The following is a 22,186-nucleotide window of genomic DNA, read 5'->3' as shown; positions in this document are numbered from 1 at the left end:
ACAGCTGAATAATTCCTATTGGTTCCCGGTAGTTGATGGAGGAAAGGCCACAGGAACCAAGGAAGAGACTGGTTGAAGAAAGCAGAATAAATTAGGATCATTATTTCACCCTGGTTCATGCTTGGACATTCAGTTATTTCACATGGGCACCAGAGCTGCGAGTTTGCATTTAAGTGTGGCCAAAGAGCTGTATCCCTGCGGTGGGACCTGGGAGGTGGGATGGCTGGAGGGATGGTTGGAGGGATGGCTGGAGGGATGGTTGGAGGGATGGCTGGAGGGATGGTTGGAGGGATGGTTGGAGGGATGGCTGGAGGGATGGCTGGAGGGATGGTTGGAGGGATGGTTGGAGGGATGGCTGGAGGGATGGTTGGAGGGATGGCTGGAGGGATGGTTGGAGGGATGGCTGGAGGGATGGCTGGAGGGATGGCTGGAGGGATGGTTGGAGGGATGGCTGGAGGGATGGCTGGAGGGATGGTTGGAGGGATGGCTGGAGGGATGGTTGGAGGGATGGCTGGAGGGATGGTTGGAGGGATGGCTGGAGGGATGGCTGGAGGGATGGCTGGAGGGATGGTTGGAGGGATGGCTGGAGGGATGGTTGGAGGGATGGTTGGAGGGATGGTTGGAGGGATGGTTGGAGGGATGGCTGGAGGGATGGTTGGAGGGATGGCTGGAGGGATGGTTGGAGGGATGGTTGGAGGGATGGCTGGAGGGATGGTTGGAGGGATGGCTGGAGGGATGGCTGGAGGGATGGCTGGAGGGATGGTTGGAGGGATGGTTGGAGGGATGGTTGGAGGGATGGCTGGAGGGAGGAGTGTGCTCTCATTGCAGAAGGCCTGGCTGTTGCACGGGCATGCTGCTGCCTTACTGCTCAAGTCACCCACCAGAGGATGCATTTGCCTCGCAGAAGCCGTCTCTTTAATCCCTGGGCAAAGCGTGCCTTTTCCTTCCCGCAGGCACTCTCTGGGAGGGCTCGGCTCCTCAGAGTGAGCTCCCCGCTGCCCTGCCAGCCCTGCTCTCCGTTCTGCGGGCCGGGGAGCGCTGTCCTGCCGGGCCGCTGCCGCTGGAGGGCGCTGCCCGCCCGCCTGCCCAGCGCAGCGCCCGCCCCGCGGGCTGCTCACACCGCCCCTGGAAACACAAACATCCCCAAATCCACAGCGCTGCTCAGCAAGCCGGAGGCATTGGGGGAACTGTTCAACAAAATAATAAAAAAATGTATGCAACTTTGCAGGCTTCCTGTTGGAGCTCAAAATGTGGATTTTTTTTTTTTTTTTTTTGGAAGGAGTTAGTGCTTCATGCTTTCATAATGCAGCTTCATAAATCCACCTGATAAACACAAAAAGGCTTATGTGACCCTTTCAGTGGCAGGGGGGATGAAGTCTAATATCTTAGTTTGCAGCTGGGATCATCATCTCCTGTGTGTTTACAGATTTTACCATAACCTGAGCCCAATCCAGTGGCTGCCCAAAGGTCCTGTTTCAGCAGATGTGCCCAACAGGAGCAGTGGTGCTTCATTATATGAGATTTCACATTGCTGGCCCACAATACAAGACAAGTCTTTGACCTCTGGTGCCCCCTGGTTTTGCTCAGGTAAGGTTTGTGAAAACATTGAGAACTGTACTGTTAGGTGCTTGGCTAATCAGTTGGCTCATTTCTGTGTGGTTTTGAGGCAATTTGCCCATCACAGCCCTGCACACATGCGGGCACTGTACTGGAGTGGGGATGGAACAAGGAGAGTTTCTGCAGAGACAATCAACTTCTCATGACTTGTTCCAGCTGTGGCTGAGGGCTTCATCCCAGCTGGAGACCCAGGGTGGACTCGGCAATGTCAGCCAGAGCATGCTCCATAGCTGGCCAGCAGTGAAAAAGAAACTTGCTCTGACGCCTCTTTGTCAGGGAGGTTATTTTAAATTTGAGTTTACTGGGCTTGTAGGCATTGTTTATACCTTGAGCAGTGTAGGAAACTCTGCAGAAAGAAATGCTGCTCCTGAGAGTGTGAGGTGCTTCAGTCATTCAGGCCAACATTTCTATCATATCAGGACACTGAATCTTCCTCTGAATTTCTAGAGGGAGGCTTTCCACCAGCACTGGGAAATACCTTGGTGGGTGGGAAGTGTCCTACCCCATCCTTCCAGAGGTGTTACTACCCTAAGGGATTTTAAGTTACTCCAGTCAGAGAGCTCTGGAGAAGGGTTATGTTTGTGGTAGGCAAGCCCAGGTTGCCATGGATTTCTGGCTGCTGTGATAGATTTTCTGTTTCCCTAAGGAACCTGTAGCAGTGGGCAATGTGGTGATAAGTGGGAAAGACTCTGTGTTCCCTCAGTGGGAAGCAAGCTGCAGGTCTGGGGCAGAAAACCCCAGGGAGCACCCCTGGTTGAGGGCACCCCATGTTCTCAAAGGGTGTCTCTGTTTTTCCTACCTCTGCCTGCAGGAAAGGTCAGTGGGGTGTTGAAGCAGGTTCACCTCAAGGGCACATTTTTTTTAAATAAAAAACTCTACAGAAGGAAGTGTGTTCATGTCAGTGATGCTTATTTTTCTCTGAAGGAAGAGACATTTTTATTGTACATTGTAGTTAGTTATTTACTATGTAATTAGTGGGTCTAGTTAATCTTGCATGTTTCATTCCTTCAGGGACTGGATGTCAAAGACAACTTCAGAAAAATTTGACAGCTCTAGTTTTCCTGCAACTTTGATAAAATGCTATCAGCAGAATATTTCCATAAACTTGTCTCCAATCTGTATAGCCTTGATATTGTTCTTAGTTTCACAGGAGAAATGAACCTTAGCTTCTGTTCCTTGACCTTTGCAGGGTGATAGCTATACAGAAAATGCTGTGTTCTCTCTGGGTCACGTGAGAAGCCTCTGGCATGAGCTTGTGAGAGCTGCTGTGGGCAGCAGAAGGTTGCCCAGTTGCTTGCCTAACTTCCAGCTGTGGATGCTGTACATCTACAAAGGGCAATTGCACCTTGAGCTGAGGCCAGTGTGCTTATTTTGTATCAAAGTTTGCATTTTAAATTATTTCATTTGGTAGGTGGTGCTCAAGTTCTAATGTTACCACTTTAAACTGCACAATTGGTGGCATGCACTAGTCCTCCATCCTACATAATGAATATGAAGATTTAATACAGGAGATGGTTAGAAAAGTGGAAGGTAAGAAATATGGTGTTCAGGAATAGCCAAGGATTGATGAAAGAGCCCAAGACACTTATGAATGCACAGAAAGGCTGGTGTGAAAGCCTGGCTCCCCTAGGACACTCACTGGGGTGTCCTGAGTGTTCCAGCCCAAGGGAGCACCCCAAGTGGGCATGGAGGACAGCAGCATAGCTGAGGTGGGCACCTGGAACCACCTCCCAAGGGATGTTTGAAGCCTGGATAGTCCCGGACTTCTGGCCAAGCTCTTGTGATCCACAGTTTCTCCATCAGTGGAGAAATCCTAAATAAGTATCTGTGTGTTCAGCAGCACTTGGATATGGGGACCTGTGTGTTTACAGGGTGTGAGTGCTCACTGCTGTGGCTATGCCACTGCTTTTTAGTTTGGATTTGTGCACTCCATTTACTTTGTTTCCCTTTTCTTCAACTTGTACTTGTTGTGGCCAGACCCTGATTCAGTCTGAAGAGGCAGGATGTGCAGAGTTTATGGTCTTTACTTGCAAGGGAAGAGAGCTGGACTTATTTCCTTGCTTAGCATCCTGTTGTAAGACACACGCAAACCAATTTCTGCCTCTCTTCTACCATCCTGCTAAAGCCCTATTACTGCCTGCCTGCACTGAGCTGTTGGCCTTTCTGCATGGTGCAGGTGTGCCACAAAAAGTTCAAGAGGACTGTTGAAACACCTCTGCTTGTGCACTTTACCCATCTGCCATCTTTGGCAGCTCCTCAGGCCCATGTGGGCTGAGGTCTGTCTAGAACAGCAGCCTCTGGGTGGCTGGATCCCAGTCTGGGTGCCAAACATGTTCCTATTCCTCATGAATGTTTTGCTGAGTTTCTGGGCTGGTAGAAATCTCGTGTATCAGGCACTGCTGTGTTATTGGTATTCCTGTGGTCAGCCCCTGTGCTTGAGGCTTGTCCAGGCACCCAGGCAAATGGCAAGCCAAACCCAGCAGTGCAGTGCTTTTGTCTCGCTTTAATTAATTAGACTAGGACACCATTATTAGCAGCATGTTTTTGTTTCCATTTGTTCATTCTGACAGCAACCAAAGGAGGCCATTATTTCTGCAAGAGGATGTTTCAGCAAGTGTTATGGTAAATAAAGCTAACAGGATCAGTGCAAAGGAGAGGATCACGTTCTCTTAAGGACAGCAATCGATAATCAGGCTGTTTCATGCCAAATCCTTCCAAGAGGCACGCTAGTGAGCTCACACTCAGATCAGCCTTTAATCTTGGAGGATTACTGACCTCTTTACTGGCTGATGTATTTCCCATGGTGTACCTCCTCTGTAGCACAGGTCTCTCTGTAAGACGTGCGGCAATTCTTTCAGCGCCCTCAGACACAAAGGAAAGAAGTTGATGGCAACCACCTGCCCCTTTGGGCCAAGACATTTCTGTTTGGATCAGGCTAAAGATGGAAGGCCAGGTCTGGGTTTGACACTGAATAATGTTTCACAGCCTTCCCTGCTCCATGAGCAGCAACAGCGCTGAGCACACCATAGGGTCCTAGAAACTGTGTGCTCCTCTGGCCCCTAAGGCAGGGACAGCAGTCTCAGTTTTAACTTTCTTGGCTGTAAGCAACATTATTACTGGAAGTAAAATGACACTGGAGACCTGTTCTTCATGCTGACAAATAAAACACTTCAGCAATGTGATGTCAGTTAAAACATCTTAACATTTTTTTTGTGCAACCCTGGAGAAAAATGACAAGACGTACACTGCAGGGTGCTCATTCTTGAGATCTCCAGTGGTTTTTATACTCCTCATTTTAGTGTAAGACTTTTGATCTTTGCAGTTTGGCACAAAGGTGTGGGCATTAGGTGAGCTACTCAGTTTTATTTTATAGAAAAAAATAAGTTTGTCACCCTCAAGGATTTGCAGAAAAGTTTGAAAATGTGATCATAAACATCAGGAAACCAGAGTGCAAGTAGGAGAAGTGCAAATAGGAAAAGAAATGTTTATAATTTTCTTTAAAAAACAGAACAAAATGCCTTGCAATTTTAAAGCTGTGATTCTCTGGAGCCTGGTGCGTAATTTTTGAGTATGTGAGGTTGGCAGTGCTGGAAAGGATGCTTTTCTCTCCCCAGATGATGTTTTTCTGCTGGGAATTTTAATTACCAGCTTTATCTGTTCCTGCACCTTTTTCTTGGCTGGCTTCTCCTGCAGCTGAGGAACCTCCCACATCTCTGGGGGCTTGGACGGGCAGCCAGAGGTGGTGGCAGTGGCCAGGATTGCCCCAGTGGCAGAGGCTGGGCTGCCCTGCTTAGTTGTGTCTGGCCACATCCTTCAGACCTGCTGGGCAGCAAAGCCTGTCCAAGGTTTTTCAGCCCTCTCTCCTGGTGGGGAGAGTCAGGGGAGCTCACCCTGGGGAGCTCAGCAGCAGCCCTTGTCCCCCACTCAGTTGCAGCCAGGCTGAGTGAATGACTTGGCTTGGAGGATTGTCTCCCACCTGCAAAGCTTGCTGTAGGGATGTGCTCTTCTCTGAGGACTCCTGAAGGGCAGGAGCTCTTTCCTCCAGGGGCTCGTTGGCATGGCTGGTGATTCCTGTGAGCAGGGCCCCGGTGTGACCCTGCTCTCAGCAGGGCACAGAAAGCCACGGTGCCTTCCCAGAAATCCTGCAGGGATACAGCGACACTGCTGGGCTCTTCCCTCTGTTTCTCCCTTCCCAAGCCACCTCCCTTGGGCACTGCTCTTTCATATTTTTAGAAAGCACAGTTGATGTTTTTCAGCGCTGGCTTTGCACGTCAGCAGCCATTGCACAATGAGCTCTCAGGGACCATTTATTTCGCAAGCAAGGGTCGTACCCTGCGACAGTGTTTTCTGTCACCTCCTCAAGAGCACTCTGGGCTCTAGCTGCTTCAAAATGGCAGCTATTGTTCAGTGTCCCATGCCCTGCTTGAAACCAGGCCTCCCCCAGGCATGTTTCAATAGCTCTTCTTGGTGATCTATTTATCCCCACGTGCTTTCAGGGGGAGTGGGGAAGGGCTCATTCCTATTTTAGGGACCAATGCACCAATATGCTGCAAGCAGCCCCCTTCTCTGCCTCCCAGAGGTAGTCCTAATTTAATTTACCTTTCTGAGGTAGTCCTAATTTTATCTAGCATGAGCCCCTTGGAGAGCTGGGATCTGTAGGCTGATCGTGCTCACTATACCAAGGTCTGTGCTGCATGGGCACAGGCCAACCCATCCTTTACAGAATGATGCCTGAAAATAGGGAAGATGTGATTTGAATTTATAAAAAATAAAATATCAGCCCTCTGGATAAAGAAGGCCAATATTAAGCAGCACTTTGTTTTACAGCTAGAAGGTGACCATGGAGACTGGGGGAGCCACTTATTACCTTTGGTAAGAGAATTGGCAAGACAAGTAGGAAACTTCAGAGGGTACAGGCTGGCTGGGCAAAGTCTGGATGCCCTCCTTCACTGGCTGGACTTGAGGACTGTGTATGTTAATAAGGTGCACACATATTAACATTGTATATCTATAATTTCCCACAAAAATATCTTATTACAGAGAGCTTGTTTCTCCACTCCTCTATTGTAAGCACCTGTGGGTTGTGTGGGTCCTGTGGAACCAACCTTAGCTAACCCATGCCATCTGTAATCCTTCAGGGCTCTGACTGTTTTCACATTTTCCCAACTGGGCTGAGCACCCTTCCAAATTGTCAGCCTGCTGCCACGCACACTGATTTATATTCCCTGAGAAATGCAATTGTAACTATTTCAATTACAAGACACCTCAAAACCATAAATGTCTCCAAAGTTGTGAAGAATGCCCCAGTCTAGGACCACAACACTCTTGCCTCCCTAAATTTTTCCCATTATGTTTTCCTGGATTTGACTGCATCTGATACTTCAGCTGGAATGATGTATGCCGTTCCATATGCACTTCCAGTATGAGCACATCTGCATGGCTCACTATCTGCTTCCCCTGACATGACACCCATATTTCCAACTAAACCAGGACTCCTTTCTCCCTAGGCAAACCCCTCTTTTGGGTCTGTCCAGTTCCTCCCTATATTTGCTCATCCACTGTGAGAAATTAGCTCTCCATAACTTAGGATATAATTCTTGTTTGCTTTGGGCTGAGAAATTTGCTAGTAAAGAGGGCACAATTCTTGCAGGTTCTTAGGGCAGTGTGCTTTATTTCAGGCACAAACAAACCCGTTGCACTCAGCATGTGCAGTGCTGCATTCTCCCACAGAGGTATATAAAGGGTAATGATAATGTTGCCCAGAAGGCTAACACATCAAAGGCCAAGGAGCAGTTAAAATGTATTATGAGCTGTTGGCAGTGATTGTGGGGGGTATTCGTGTGTTGCTGATTTGGATGGCTGGACTAAATGAAAACCCTCTGGATTAATTGGTACACCAAAGAGATTTGGAGGAAAATGGAGGCCGATGGAAAATGGCAAACAAGGGAAAACACAGATAGCTGGGTGTGCTGACCTGCTGTGGGGCACTGCTGATTAACTTGCAGCTCCCTGCTGTGGCCTGGAAAGCCAGGCAGAGCTGGGGGTGCCCTCCCAGCAGCTCACCCAGCACTCTGGTGGGAGCGGACTGAGCCCCACAGGCAGCATCTGCAGCGCTGCTATTTCAGCACAGCCAAGTGGGTAGTTAGAGGTGAGACTTACCAGGTGTCTTGTGACACCTGGACACCACAGGACAAGAGTTTAATTACTTTTAATGATGTGGGGTGCTGGGGGAGTGAGAGGAGGCCGTGTAGTGCCTGGTGTCACAGAGCAACTGGAGCTAGGAATTTCAAAAAGGATTTGCAGTCTGCTGCCTGAATCAGATGACAACCAGAATTGAATGATACACTCCCATCTTTAGCTAGGATACCCATATTCCAACTACTATTTATTAACCTTTAAATTTTACATAAATGGCATTTAGCCTAGGTGTTACACTGGCAGCCATACAGCCTCCAATTGTACCAGCTCACTCACGAGCTCATTGAGCAGCTGGAGCAGGAGCACTCAACACAGCACCAGTAAGTGCCCTTGCAGACCACTTGCCTAGTGGTTGGGGCAGGTATCCTCCTGCTGAGGATAGAGGGCAACTGGGGGTCTTCCATACGTCCACACTGGGGCTGCAAAAGAGGGTCCTTGTCTTCTTTCTGATCAGCAGCTCTGCTCACCAATGGGTTTCTGAAATAATTGTGCCAAAGCCAACCTGCTACAACTTGTGCTGGTATCAGTGATCTCCCATCTGGACATCATCTTGCCAAGTAGTTCCTCTGTCTTGTCATGGTCTGACTTACTCATCACTGACTCTGGTAGAGACACTTTTTTACTGCTAGTCTTGACTAGACACCTCCAGTTTGGGTGGTTTTCTGCTCTGTTCTACCAGTTCCTCCTGCAGCTTAGGAGTTTGTTTAATTCCTGTACTCAACTCTGCATATTTCTCTTTTGCAGACTTGAGGAGCCCTTGTCAAGGGAAGAAAAGCACAGAAGGTGATATGCTTCTGGTCAGCTAGTGAAGGTCTCCTTCTTCTCTCATTATCATTTCAGTGCATGGAAGAGAGGAAGAAAGAGGCTGCTCTAACTGGCAGGTTCTCCCAGCCACATGTCCTTCTGGCAGCTATGTGGGTGTCATGGGGATTGAAGGTAAAACAACACAATTCCAGAGGGCTCTTTCTCTGTCCTTTTCCTAAATATAGTTGGAAGAAAAATAGTAAAGCTAGCAGAAAGACAGAGAAGGAAAGTGCATTGCTCTATGCACAGGTGGGATTGCTCCTCTCCCCAGGACCTAGACCCAACTTTGTCAGGCTTCTGTCTTGTCTCCCAGCTCATTGTCTCAGATTATTTAAAGCATGGCCCAGCTCTGCAGCCTTTGTCACTACCCATCCCACTGTCCTTCTGCTGGCAACCTCCTCCTCTGTGGGTGTCACAGGAAAAAAATCTTGCCTTCTGCTCATGTCTGGGGGCATTGTAGCAGGGTAGGAGAATGCATTTTTAATATAGTGAGGCCATGAGAATGAACATCACCAACTTTTTTTCTGACATGAGTCTGAAAAATTCCTTGCTTTTCCCATAAATCCAAGACATATATAAATAATATGTTTTCAGTCTTGAAGCTGAAGGCAAGCATCAATTTTAAAATCTATTTTTAAAGCAAATAGCATTGTAATTTATAATGTTAAACCAAAGTTTTTGAAGTGCTCTCATCCTTGGAAAAAAGAGTACATTTTGTTTTTTGGTGACTAATGATGAAGTGTTTTCTAAAGGTGACTGAGCATAGCACAAAGAGTCCTAAATATATTTATTAGCTTATCAAATGTAGTTAATTGAATTTGGTTGCTAATGGCTATGACTTTGCAAGCGAAAAGCACTTTTGGTGCTTTTAGACAGTTTCTTATCAAAGAACAAAAAATCCAACATTAAAACATAACACAGCTTACTGAATAATCATGTTATTTGTCAGACAAGCAGAAGTATCATCATTGAAGTGCTCCCAAATGTCAAATTGGGTAATATACATAATTAGGCCCCATTTGATTAGATGTGTGCCCATGGTAACAGCCACACTCAAGATCCATATATTAGTACAGACTTGAAATAATCTTCAAGGGGGATGATGGCAACATCTGAAGCTTCAATGAGGAGACTTTTGGAACACAACCTACACACCAATTTTCTCTGTTCCAGTGGTTATTCTTTATCTTATTATCTTCTATTTTTAAAACAATGCATACCTTGGTTCTCAAAGGTGATATATTGCTTCCACGAAGTGTCAGTACACTTTTGTCCCTACAAGGAAGATCTCTTACTCATCTTCATCATGTTATAAAGCCTAAAACCTTCCTATATTTAGGGATGAAACACAGCAATTGGCAAGGCTGCTGCAAGCTGTCTCTAGGAGGTGGCAACAATCATCACCTGGAAGGCAGCCCATCTCAGATCCACTCTCGTCCTGCAGCCCGGGACAGCCCTGTGATGGATACAGTCTCCTGCATGTTCTTTTGGGATTTTGCAGAAGCCTTGTGAAGAAACTGCGAGGTCTCAGCAAGAAACTGATTTTGCATCAGATACAAGGCTCAGAGAGCCTGTGAGCCCTGAGCTACTGCCAAGCCACAGGGAATGAGTCCAGAGGGTACTGTTTGGGCAGCAGGGGAACGCAAGAGAGTGTTTAGCTGTAGATACAATATGAGTTGTCCCTGCAGTTTACTTCATATGCTTAGAGGGTGAATGACTTTGGAAGTGTTGGGAGAGAATCAGAGAATTAGCAGAATGAATTATTATTATGCATTATGTATACAAAAAGAGAGAAATTTATCTCCTGGTGCAATACTCTATATCCAGGAATGATGATAGGTGCTGCTTTTGCAGAAATGCTGGCTGGAAAATATTTAAAAGAAGGTTCTTTCCCTCAGTAAGGAAGAGACCAAGACACAGAAAATTCCCCCAGGTGAAGGTACCAGGGAAAGCCTGGTCTATAGCAGAGAAACCGAGGCAATGGGTGCTGAGAGTCTGGCAGGAGAGGAGCACAGAGTCTCAGTCCTGGCCAGTTTGGTCTAGAGGGCTCAGGGGTATATGTGGCTAATCTGGTCATGTCAGCTATCCCACCAGTGCAAGAAAGCCACAGTGGACCCCTTACAGTGTCCTCACCATATAGGAACAAGACAGGACCTGGCTCCAGGGGACTCTGAAGGTATGTCATGAAGAGGAAGTCAACACTGAAAGACTCCGAAAAATAAATCTACAAAGACGTTTTAGAATGCCATTTAGCTTTTTGGAAGAAGGCTATCCTGAGCAAATGGGAAACAGAACAGCTAAAAAGCTTTGGCGGGCAGAGAGGGAGCAGAGGAGAAGATTTTATTCCCTGGTTCAGCTGTTACTTGGCACAGAGAACTCCTGGGAGCACTTTCTCTAAGGGGCCAGTGACACAGCCAGCCATATTTGTAGCCCTCAGCTGGACAGCAAGAACCCTGTAGGAGTGTCAATACAAAGTCATCAAACTGTTACTGGATGCAGCGTTAGGATTACGCTTACTGAGGTGAAAGTAGACCTGCGGATCCACCTTGGGCATGCAGTGCATGATCAGGAGCATATCATCTTTCCCCATATTTGCATGTTCTTAATATGCTCAGGGGAGAGGATCCTCAGCCATATAAATTAACAGCACAGGTCAAATTATACTGAAGCTGTGAAATTCCTACACCCTTCCCTCTTTTCTTTAAGTACGTGCTGTTTTTAACACTTGTTCCCAAAACAGGGGATTATTCAAACCAGTTTCTTGTTATTCACATCAGCACCAAACTATGAGGTCTGAAATTCGCCAGACCAAACCCTGGGTCCGCTCTGGAGGAGAGCAGAACTCTAAACTGGGTTGTGTGTGAACCCTGTGGTGATGGTAGTGACGGCTGTGCCAGCCCTAAACACCATTTTAAAGATATCTTGCAGACAGATTTTGTGTTTTGACCACCTGTGTTTGACAGTGCGCTTGTACTGGATATTCCCAGGCACATGGGACCTCCTACAGACTGAAGGGCATTCTCTGGTCATGGGGCTGGAAGTCTGGCAGCTCTTTGGTGGTGAAGCCAGCCCTGAGAGAGTCCTGGGGGTGCCACTGAAAGGCACAGTGGATGTGCTGAGTGTGGGAGTGAGCGTGCTCACACACATATGCATGTATAAGCAGTATTGGTCCCTCCTGTGATAAATGGCTCTAAGTACAGCTTTGTGAAATTCTGAATTTCTGTTTTTCAGAACAGAACAAACTGGGGTAAAAAATAGGAAAAATTGTTTCCTGGAATTATAACAGTCATATTCATAAATGTTTCTGTGTTCTGCTTTGACATTTTTTTGGATCAAAGTGAAGCATTTTGACATTTCTGAGGTAGGAATGTTTTGCTTCAATTTGTTGAACTGACATGAAATGTTTAGTTTCAAGTCTGCTTAACATTAAAATAGGCAGTGCCTTTCCTTGGGTTTGAGTCCCATTCTCTCCTCTGGGCTGTGCTCCCTGGGAGCTCTGCCCGGCTCCCATAAAGCTTGGGCAAGGTCCACATTGTTCTCAGTGAGTCCTCAGCCACAAGCCCCATGCACAGGAGAAAAAAAGAGGCCTTTTCGGGAAAGTTCCTTCTCATGCTGAACTCAACTGGAATGAAAAAAATTGCGGCAGTTGGAGCAAAGTGCTTGGTTCCAGTTCAGTGCGACAAAACATCATTTCTTGTCAGCAGCATCCCTGTCTTCCTATAGGCACTTTTTATGTAGCAGAAACTATTTTCTGATTAAAAAAGATCTCCCAGTGAGTGCCCACCAGGTGTTGATGTGATCTGCACCCACAATCTCCAGAAGGTCTGCAGGCTGAACCCTTGGATGTAGTGGAAGAGCTACCCTTTGGTGTTGGTTGAGCAGATTTCCCAACAGACTAAAGACCCTAAAGACCCCATTTGCCTGCCTGGGGGCTGGCTGGGGCTGGGGCAGCCTCTGGCTTGGCTGTCCCCAAGGGAGGTGAGGGGGCTGCAATAGGGACAGGAGGGTCTCCTCTGGGAATTCAGCAGACTCTGCTCTTTTCTGCAGGTGGCTCTAAGGTCTTCCTGGGATTTCTGATGAAATTTACGTGCAAGTCAGTTCAGAAGCTGCTTTGGTTCATTCTCAACAGCTCTTTATGGGATGAAGCAGATCCTTCTACTTACTGTGAGGGATAATTGAACTCCTTGCCCTCCCCCTTTCCTGGGCAACAGCTTCAAAAGATCTCTGATTTTGCTCACCAATCAAGCAATCTCATTTGCAAAACAACTGCAAGGGCCCTGCAAAAGCAGAAGGACAGCTCTTTTGTTAAATCATGCCTTTTGGTGACACAAAGGAATCATAAAGGTGATGGAGCTGCAGACTGGACAGCCACATTTCCTGGACTGTGCAGGCTGCCTTCCCTCCCCCTACCAGCTGTAATTTCAGACCCCGAGTCTAAGGATTATGCAAGGCTTGAGCCCAGTGAGAACAAGGTGCACTGCAACTATTCTTAGCTCCAAAAATTATTCCTGGCTTTGCTTTGAAATCTGAACCAGGGTTAATTTCTCGCCCCCTTCCCCCCCCCGTCTGTTTCCTCTCCTCTTTCATGTACCTATTTGCATAGACTGTCATCGTTAGAATTTCCATTAAAATTGAAAGCCTCCTTCCTGCATGTCACCTCTCGCAGCCCCCTTCCGCTTGCCCTGTGTGACTTTTGGAGGGCTGGAGAGCAAAGGTCCTGCACTAGCATCGCCTCCCGAGCCCTGTGTTCCCCCTGCCCTCAGTCCTGCTCCTGCGTTGCTATAGGAACATCCATCGACTTGGGAGTGCCAGAGAAAAAGAACAGAGAGTTATCTTAATTATTTAATGATTGATTAATATATGTTTATAGAGCGTTTCAAAACAGTGCATAATTTTGTGAATTGTCTATTAACAGGGCAAGAGGTATAATTTGCTGAACATCCTCCACTCCCATTGTTTCAAAGGGAGGAAAAGGTGGTAGGCAGCTTGCAGGTTTTGTAATAGTTACATTACTAGGAGTACTAGTAGATCTGCTTCAGGAAAATAATTTTAATTAAGAGCCTTCACCTGGAGTTTTCATGGGCAAGGCTGCTCTCAACACTTACCACTAAGATTACTCAAACACCTCCATTATAAAGACCTGTGTTCAGCTGTTCTTTGGCAAGTTTCACCCCCCTGGAAAGAAGGATTGAGGTTACTTCTTGGAAAGGTTGAATAAAAAGAGGAGGCAGAGAGTGCTTGCAGCTGGTGGTGAAACATGGCTGGCTGGTACAGGAGCCTCAGCTGCACCGCTCTGCTGAGTGATGGTGCTTTTGCCAGAAGGCCGTGGAGGCCTTTTGATAAAATTTGTTGCTCTGTGCCTGTATCAGGTTGGAAGAGCTGTGTAAGCAAGCTCTGTCAGCTGATGAGGAAGGATGGGATGAGGAGCTTGGTGCTGGTGTTGTGGTGCACTGCTGTGTTCCCACTTCCAGTTGGGGATGTCAGCTAGACCGGTATCTGTGCCCGTGCTGGCTGTAAATCCTGAGCTCTGCCCAGTCTGACCCAGGTAACCTGCTGATGCCAGCCTGCCTGTGCTCTCTCCAGCCCCCAGGGCCGCCTTCTGCTCTGACTTTCCCTGATGCCTGGCTGCTCTCTGGCTCCTTCCCTCTCCTGACTCATGCACAGAGGGATGCAAGGTACATGTAGACTTGCCACCTGGGGAGCTGTGTCACTAGGCATGGGAGAGCCTGGGACATGCAACACACACTGCCACGCACGCTTGAGAGCTGAGACTTGCAGTCAGCATGGTTTTGGTGTGAGCTGTCATGCACCTTGGAGACCTGTGGGGCTGGTACACCCTCGGTACTGATGGTCCTTGTAGGAGAGTCAGGACAACACGATAGAATACAGGCAGCTGATGAAAGCTGGTGCTCCCTGCCTGCCTCAGCCAGGCTCCTTACCTGAATAAGGCCTGCAAGACCATGGCTGCTGTGGTGGAGGATGGTTGGGAGGGTAATAATTCTAACTGGTGCTCTGGGAGGGGCTGTTTTGTTGGTATGAAGCACTGAAGACCTGTGATGCCATGGGATAGGTGCTGATCAGGTGTGTGATGTGTACAGCTCCCTAGTGTTTAAGAGGAAGTACAGAATGAATAAGGAGACTTGCTAAATGCAACAAATTTGCCCCGGACAAATTTTCAAAAATATTCACGTTGTTACTTAGGAAGTATCAAAATCTTGTTAAATTTTTTTAATTTTATGGACTCTTGGACTTCTCAGCCCCTGTGAATCCATCTTCTGTAGAGCAATCATCCCATAAAAGTGCCTTCAAATGTGGCAGCCACCCTTCAGGCTTTTTATGGAGTTTAATTATGGATTGTTGCAGAAAAGTCTCTGCTCCACCTGAAGAAAGCAGCAGCAGTATTAGGTTGTTATTCTGTAGTAGTTCAGCACTAGAGGGGGATGTAGCACATGCTTTACATCCAGCAGGTTTCCTATGTACATACAACAATATTTTACAGTGGTGTTTATGAGGAGGCTGTTTCTTTAATTGCCAACCTAAAGATTTTTGTCTTGCAGGGGCAATTTTCTTGCATAGGATAAAAATCAGAGAGATTGCTATTTGCCAAGCCTTAAAAGACTGTGCTTGTAGTCAATTAATTTTGTTATGTTTCATGTGTGTTTTGGATACTGGGGCCTCAGAACTTCAGGCGATTTATGGGTCTTTTTTTTTTTTTCTATTTATTTTTCTTTTTTTTTTAAAAATTATTTTCTCTTTTTTTGGTGTATGGCTGACATGAGCAAACAGAGAGGCTGCTCTTTAGTATGGCTGTAGCTCTGATCCAAGCTGCTGGCTGGAAGGGTCTGAACTCTGCCCTTCTTACCAAGGGGACACTTGATGTGCTATGCTGTGGGACTGAAGTCTATTGTGGTGGCGAGTCCTACAAGAAGCTGAACAAAGATGTAAAGCCAAATCCACCCAGCTCCACTTGCTTGGAAAGCTGCACGTTTCTGTTTTCAGCAAAAATGGCTCTTCAATTTTGAAGAGGTCCCAGTAATAAAAACCAGTTGTCCACTTCATGCATGAGCAAAATACTTGGCAAAAAAAGCTGCTGCTTTGAGGTTTTGCAGAAGCTGGTCAAAATCCTGTCCTCTTGTTTTCCTTCTCATCTCCAGTGAGCAATTCTTATTCCATGTTTTACGCAACAGTGCAGGAGCGTGCCAGTGTGAGAAGGTGACTTGCTAGCCTGTTAGGCAGGGAATTTCTCTGTGTGCCTTTGGGTATGACACTTTGTGAGAAGAGCAGCCAGGCTGGTGTATGCTGTGGATATTCACAAATGTGGCTGTAGTAGAAGGTGAGAATGTCAGCTGCTGAAGAAAACCTATATTCAGGCCAGTGGCTAAAGACTCTCACAGATCAAATTTTTTGCAGTTTGCTCTATGGGAGATCATCATGTGTGCCCCCGTGCCCTCCTCTCCTTCTCCTGCTTGTACCCTGGAACTGAATGTGGCTGTGGTTCCCACCTCGTGCTGAGAGAAATGTCGGCTAGCCGGAAAAGATGTCCCCATTCACATTTCCACACAGAAACTTTTCTTTCCCTACTTTTAGTGCCTGTAATTACTTCTTTACTCCAGTGCCAGCAATCTTCCATCAGGCATCGTTATTAATGGAGAGAAAAGAGAAGGGAAGGGAGGGAGAGAAAGAGAGAGAGTGCCACAAAACTTAATTTAATCGCAGCACCCCATGCTCAATTTAACAGACACAACAGCTCAGAATGGGGTCCCTGTGCAACGGGAGGGCAGGCAGTGGAGCGTCCCTGGAAAGAATTAATTGTGGATGACAATGTGTAAACAGTGCAGATGAATAGGGCATGCAGGTGTGAGGCATCGGGGCCATCCCAGGGACTTTTTCACACGAATTTCAGCTCCTTCACTGCTGACCTGCTCCCGAAAACGTGATTAGTGTCGGCGTTGGGAAACCATTCAGGGTGTCAGGATTTGGCACATATTAACTAGCCCTGTGGAAGAGGGGAGGGGGCACATGGGGGCTATGAAAGGAGGAAGTCTGGCGGACAAGGGGATTGTTAAAGGGCCAGAAAATCCTCATTGCTCTGAGGTGCCCTTGCTGCTTGGAGGAAAAATGGAAGGGAGTCAGAGCAGAATAGAGCTCCAAGGCACTCCAGCCCTTACTGAGCTATGTGGAAAACAATATAATGCATTGTGGAATACTTTTTGTTGAGTGTCCATCATAAATATTAGTGATGCCTTTTCTTGGCTGTGGCTTTCCCAGTTCTAGACGCTTCAGCTTGAGAGACAGTCAAAACAAGCGGGAAAGTTAATGACACAACAGTGCTAAGAACAGGAAATATCTCCTGCGTATCATATGGAAGTTGTTCAGAAGGCAAAAATGCCGCTTCATAATTATGTACTCTATATGTACAGTTATACAGACAGGGGGCTGTACAATGGGCCCCATTTACCAAGCCTGAGGTCAGATGCACTGAAATTATGTTCCTTTTGCCAGCCTGGCTTTCTGCATCCAAGCAGGGGAGTTACATGCAGAGAGTACATAATGTTACTGATATATTTTCCCACTCATAGCAATGATGCAAGGGGAAGAATGGAAGTGGATGAATACTACCATAAATACCAGTGCCTCTGCTGGATGCTATTATGCTCTTTCTTCCTTGCTGGAAATCGTTTCCCTGCCTGTCTTGTGACTTGGGCAGCATGGCATGAGAGCTGTGTAGGTGTCTTCTGAGATTCACAGCTTTGTGCTCCCCAGACCACTGCAGCCCAAAGACTTGGGTCTCGCATAATATAACAAAAATAGAAGTTACTCTAATTGCAAACATACTTCTGGATGTGAAGGTGAGGTTGGACTCTTGCTGGCCTGGTGATGGAAAAGGGCATAGGTGTTTGTGCTAGTTTGGCGTGCAGACATCTGTGTGGGCGGCAAAGTGGATCAGCCCCTTCCTAGGCTGTTTTGGCTTGGAGAGATGGAATAGGTGGTGAGGGGGGGACATGAAATATCACCACACAAACCATGGAGGCAAGTGTAGAAATCCCACCTCAAATTCAGAATTGCACTTAGTCACTGCTGGAAAATTACCTACTTATTTTGCTTAGTAACTCATAATTATATGACAGACTAGCTTGGCATCCCTTTGAGAAAAGGCTGGTGGTGCCTATTGCTGCCTCCAAGGCATATTGTGTGGCTGAGGGAACACAGAACTTCTATGCTTGGGCAGTGGAAGTTATGCCTTTAGTCCTCACTGTGGTAATCGGAGATGATTTCTGTGGTAAATCTGTGGAAAATAGTGATGGCTACGTGAGAAAGGTACTCCTTAAGCACTAAAGTAACCTGGCAATGCTCATATGCTCAGTTAAATTGTTGGCAGAAGGGCAAAACTTGATTGCCATTAAGCCCAGTGATATCTAGATTCATAAGAAATATGGCACAGGCTTTATGTAGTATAAGCCTACAGAAAGGCTGTGTTGGGTTGTGTTAGTTCGGGTGTGCAGATGGGGCTAAGGGAAGGTCAGTAATTTGCAAGCAGTGAAAATGGGACAGCTGAAGAAAGTGAGGATGTGTCCCCCCAATCATTTGTGTTAAACTTAAGACCATAGCTCTAGCTTGAGATCCTACAGAATCCTCACACCAGGTGTTCAACATGGTGCTGCATGTGAAACATGCTCCTGTGGTAACAAATTGCACTTTCTTGTAAGGATGTCCAGTTAGTGCAGAGGTTCTCAGGCTTCATGAGAAATCAGAGCAAGGAGTGAAGTTTAGAAGCTATACAGGGGTGTACCCCTTCTGAAGGCAGTTCTGTTGTTGTCTGTGGTACCAAGCATGGGGTCTGGTACCAGGGTGATGATGAAGGGACTGGGCTCCTGGGCACAGATCTTGGCAAAGGTGCTGGTTGAGTTGTGATGCAGGTGGGAGGATCCACTGCCCTTCTAGGCTGCAGAAACTCTTAAATACAAGCTTGTTGTGACTGTGAGTTGAGCCATGGATTTACCCACAAAAATTTGGACCTGTTCAGGTCCAATTAGAATTCTCGACGCTGTTTCCAAATAAATGTGCAGTTCATGTTGCTCTTCTTAGTGCTCTTTCCTCACATCAGGTGCCCTTTTCCAGGCCTATCAGCCTATTGATCAAGCCTAGACCCTCAAGCAGCCTGAGTGAAGACTTCTGACCCATCCCACTGGTTAACCGGGGGAAGGGCTCTGATCTAAAAGCAGATATAGCTGAAAATCAGCCTGGTTGCCTGACTTTTCTTTTTAATGTGAGAACGTAGCTTGATGTGACAAAAGGAAAAATGTACCCTTCTCCCAAATCAAGGCAATAATATTGAAAAATCCCAGTAACTATGGGAAAAAAGTCTCTGAGGCAGCAAAAGGGATGTTGCTTTAAATTAAATAAAGAGTCAAACTGGATAAATAGTAAAAATTGTGTAGAATACTTAATGGTGGCTCATTTGCCCAGCTCTGCTAAGGGTGCCCAGCTTTCTCTTGCTTTCTCACCAATACTTCTGCAGCTGATATTGGTTATCATATCTGATGAACTTTGTGATATACTGAGTCCAGCTTTGCTTGTGTTTCTGTGCTGTGAGAGAGCATTCAGCAAAAAACTTGGCTCCTTTAGCCCCCTGCCAGTGCCTTGGCAACGCCAGAGTTTTCCAAAGTGCTCTTAGATACAGAACCTAAGTAACTCATTTTCCTTTAAGCAAGGCCGGCGCAATTCAGGCTGTAACCTCTGCCTTCAGAAGAGGTTACAGCAGGGGGCAAGGAATCGGGAGCTCTAAAGTGAGATGGAGCAGCCTGCCCTAGGAAAGAAGACCTGAAGCTCAGGGTACACAGGGCTACTGGCACCAGGCTGGGACCTTGGATCTGCCAGGGGAAGGAGACTTGGGAACATTGAGAAAATGCTGTGAGGGTGAACTCACTGCTCAGTATTCAGGCCAATGAGAGATATCTCACAACACAGTCTTTGTGGGGTCATTCTTCACCTTTTCTTAGCTGGTCTGCTTGCAAGTAGTGCTGGTCTGGCTGCAGCACAGAAATGCAGTGGCATGACAACACTGATACAAAGAAATTAGGAAAACCGTAGCGTCTGCTGGTTTATGTGTGATCTGAGGTACAATTAAATGTTGTAGATCTTAAAGATAAGATATATTTATCTCAAGTTGGAGATGGACTGACTAATTTCAGTAAAATAAGTCTGCATCAAACCTTCAGCCAATGCTCAGATGAAGTACATTCTGAGTAACTTGCTATTTTCTGACAAGTTTTTGAAGTATGCATTTATAGCTTCTGCTGGGAGTGTTTGCAGAACTTCTAAGCATCACTTCATAAACAGGTTCATTGCATATTTTCTATTTCCTAATCAGTGCCTACACTAAGGAAGAGGATGTGCAATACTGATTTCTTAGTGAAAATGGTTTTCCTGAAATACACTTTTCTTGGGTGTAGACCATGAGTTTGGAGGTAAACAAGGCACCTTCTGTAGTTCCAATAGTTTATCTGTATTAATTGAACTGAAAAGCAAAACCCCACTTAATCCTAGCTGTTACACAGTGGTGGATGGTTGCTAATGCCATCTGCTCTGGAACAGGCACCAAACTGGTTATGCTGGGATGCTCAAACTGTCTGTCCAGGTAGAGAAAACTAATCCCCTGCACTGCCAAACCCTGTCTGTCTGGGGTAGAGGCAGGTCTGACTCTGGTGGCAAAGTCAGAAACACAGGGTTTGGTTCATTGCTGGCTCCAGCTGCAGTGGTCAAGCATAGGGCTGCTTGCCAAATGCTCCCAGACACATGAATTGTGTATCTTATTACCCATTCCCATGTTCCTTGATCTCTTTCTTTACCATCCCTGCACCTCCATTTCTGTTCCTCAATCGAGAGAGACGACCTGCACCTAACTAGTTTTCCCTCGTAATCCTGGTTTTGTCATATATCCATTTCTGAGTTTCTGATACTGCTAGCCAGGTTATCTCAGGCTCATGTGTTAGTACAGGTATGGTTACCAGGCATGCTGGCCTGGCAAGGTCCCATTTCCCAGAATGTCCCCAGTGCTCCACTCCAGCTGTCTTGCGGTTCGGCTGCTGCTCACACACATTCCCCGTAACCACATGAGGGACCCAGCCAGCCCTCACAGCACCACCTGTACCTTTTGCCAGCTTCTCACAATATTCCCTCTCACATTCAGCTTTCCACATAACATCCACTTCCTTGCCCGTTAGCTTCCAGACTCTTTCCAGGTAGCTCAGCATCAGGCCATGGCCCAGCTGGCTGCTTGAGGCTACGGGGTAAGCCCCATCCTCCTGCCTGTGGAGTTATTATTTGCTTGTAAATGATCCATACAAAGACTATTAATATATTTATTGGATGACATAAATTAACTTGTTACTGAAAAGTCTTGCCTTTTTGAGGACACATGACAAGAAAACTGAGGCAGAGGTCCTGTATGAGCAGTTGTATGCTCTGCTTTCCAGCTAATGCCAAAAGCCAGGACTGTTTAATAACAAAGCGGACTCAAAGAAGGTGGTCGTGAAATGTTTGTGGATGTCCTTTCGTGTTCCTTGGCAAGTCTATGGTATCACCTCTAGTACCCTGAGGGTGGTGAAACCATTCAGCTTGGTTGTTTCTTTCACACCTTCAAGAATGTGTGAGGTGTCATTTTGGATCTGCTAAGCAATGCTGGATACCTGCCCAAACAAAACTGCTGACCATGGGAACAGTTGAAATCCTTATGAGAGAGGCTTGGGGGAGAGGGCGTGAAAGCAGCCAATGGCAAAAGCACCCATGAGGTGCTTGCCTGTGTCTCTGCCCTTCCCTCAGCATTCCAATTTTGTACCTCTGCTGAGCCCAAATGGAACCAGTTCCTCCTGCCAAGGAGCCAAGGGCAGGGAGAAGTTCTCCATTCAGGGGTGCTGGGTGAGCTGAAGCACTTGCAGCCACGCTGCTTGCTCCCAAGAGAGACAACTGCTGCAGCTCTGCTCTCACCCTCCTGCCATCCTCCTGCTCACCTCCAGCTCCCACTGGCAGCTGCAGACCTCTGCTGGGCACTGATGGGCCCTCTATGCCCTGGAGGTTGGCATACCTGGGGAAAGATCCTTTATGAGACAGACTCTCATGTGTCTTGGACATGAGTACCACAAAATTTATAATAAGGTAGAGAACTTGTTGTGAGGTCACAAATGAGTAGGTAACCCACACCTGAGGGGAAGTGGTCTGCCTTAGGTTTTTGCCTTGAAAACTAAGTGAGACTATCCTAGCTGTGAGTGCCCATTAGATTTGTATCCATCCATAGGCTTCAAATGGATTGCAGAAGCATCACTGCTTAAATCTTCATGTTGTGGACTAAATTCCTACTGGATTAAGCCTATTAGAGAATATGAGCTCTTTATGCACAAACAATCTGTCTGACCTCTGTTTGCATAGCAAGATTTTGGCCTGTAATTATTTCCCAAATACACTGGGCTACTGTATATCCTAGGTAATAGTAACATAATTTATATTACCTACTTTAAAAAGCCAGAGAAATTGGATTTTTTTTTCAAGAGAAGGTAGTGTTTAGAGAGAG

The 22,186-nt window shown here is 46.7% G+C and overlaps 1 long non-coding RNA gene across 1 annotated transcript; it reads left to right on the top strand.

The window, feature by feature from the left end:
- The first annotated feature begins 1,277 nt into the window (after window positions 1–1,277).
- LOC147652591 (uncharacterized) lies at window positions 1,278–13,379 on the top strand. Its single transcript, XR_015288448.1, has 3 exons — window positions 1,278–1,587; window positions 8,656–8,751; window positions 12,667–13,379. It is a non-coding gene; the product is annotated as an uncharacterized LOC147652591 (long non-coding RNA).
- The last annotated feature ends 8,807 nt before the right edge of the window (window positions 13,380–22,186 follow it).

Source organism: Cyanistes caeruleus, chromosome 6 (genome assembly GCF_971803275.1).
Source record: "Cyanistes caeruleus chromosome 6, bCyaCae1.hap1.1, whole genome shotgun sequence".
Classification (NCBI taxonomy): domain Eukaryota; kingdom Metazoa; phylum Chordata; class Aves; order Passeriformes; family Paridae; genus Cyanistes; species Cyanistes caeruleus.
This window is presented reverse-complemented; position numbering and strand designations above follow the sequence as displayed.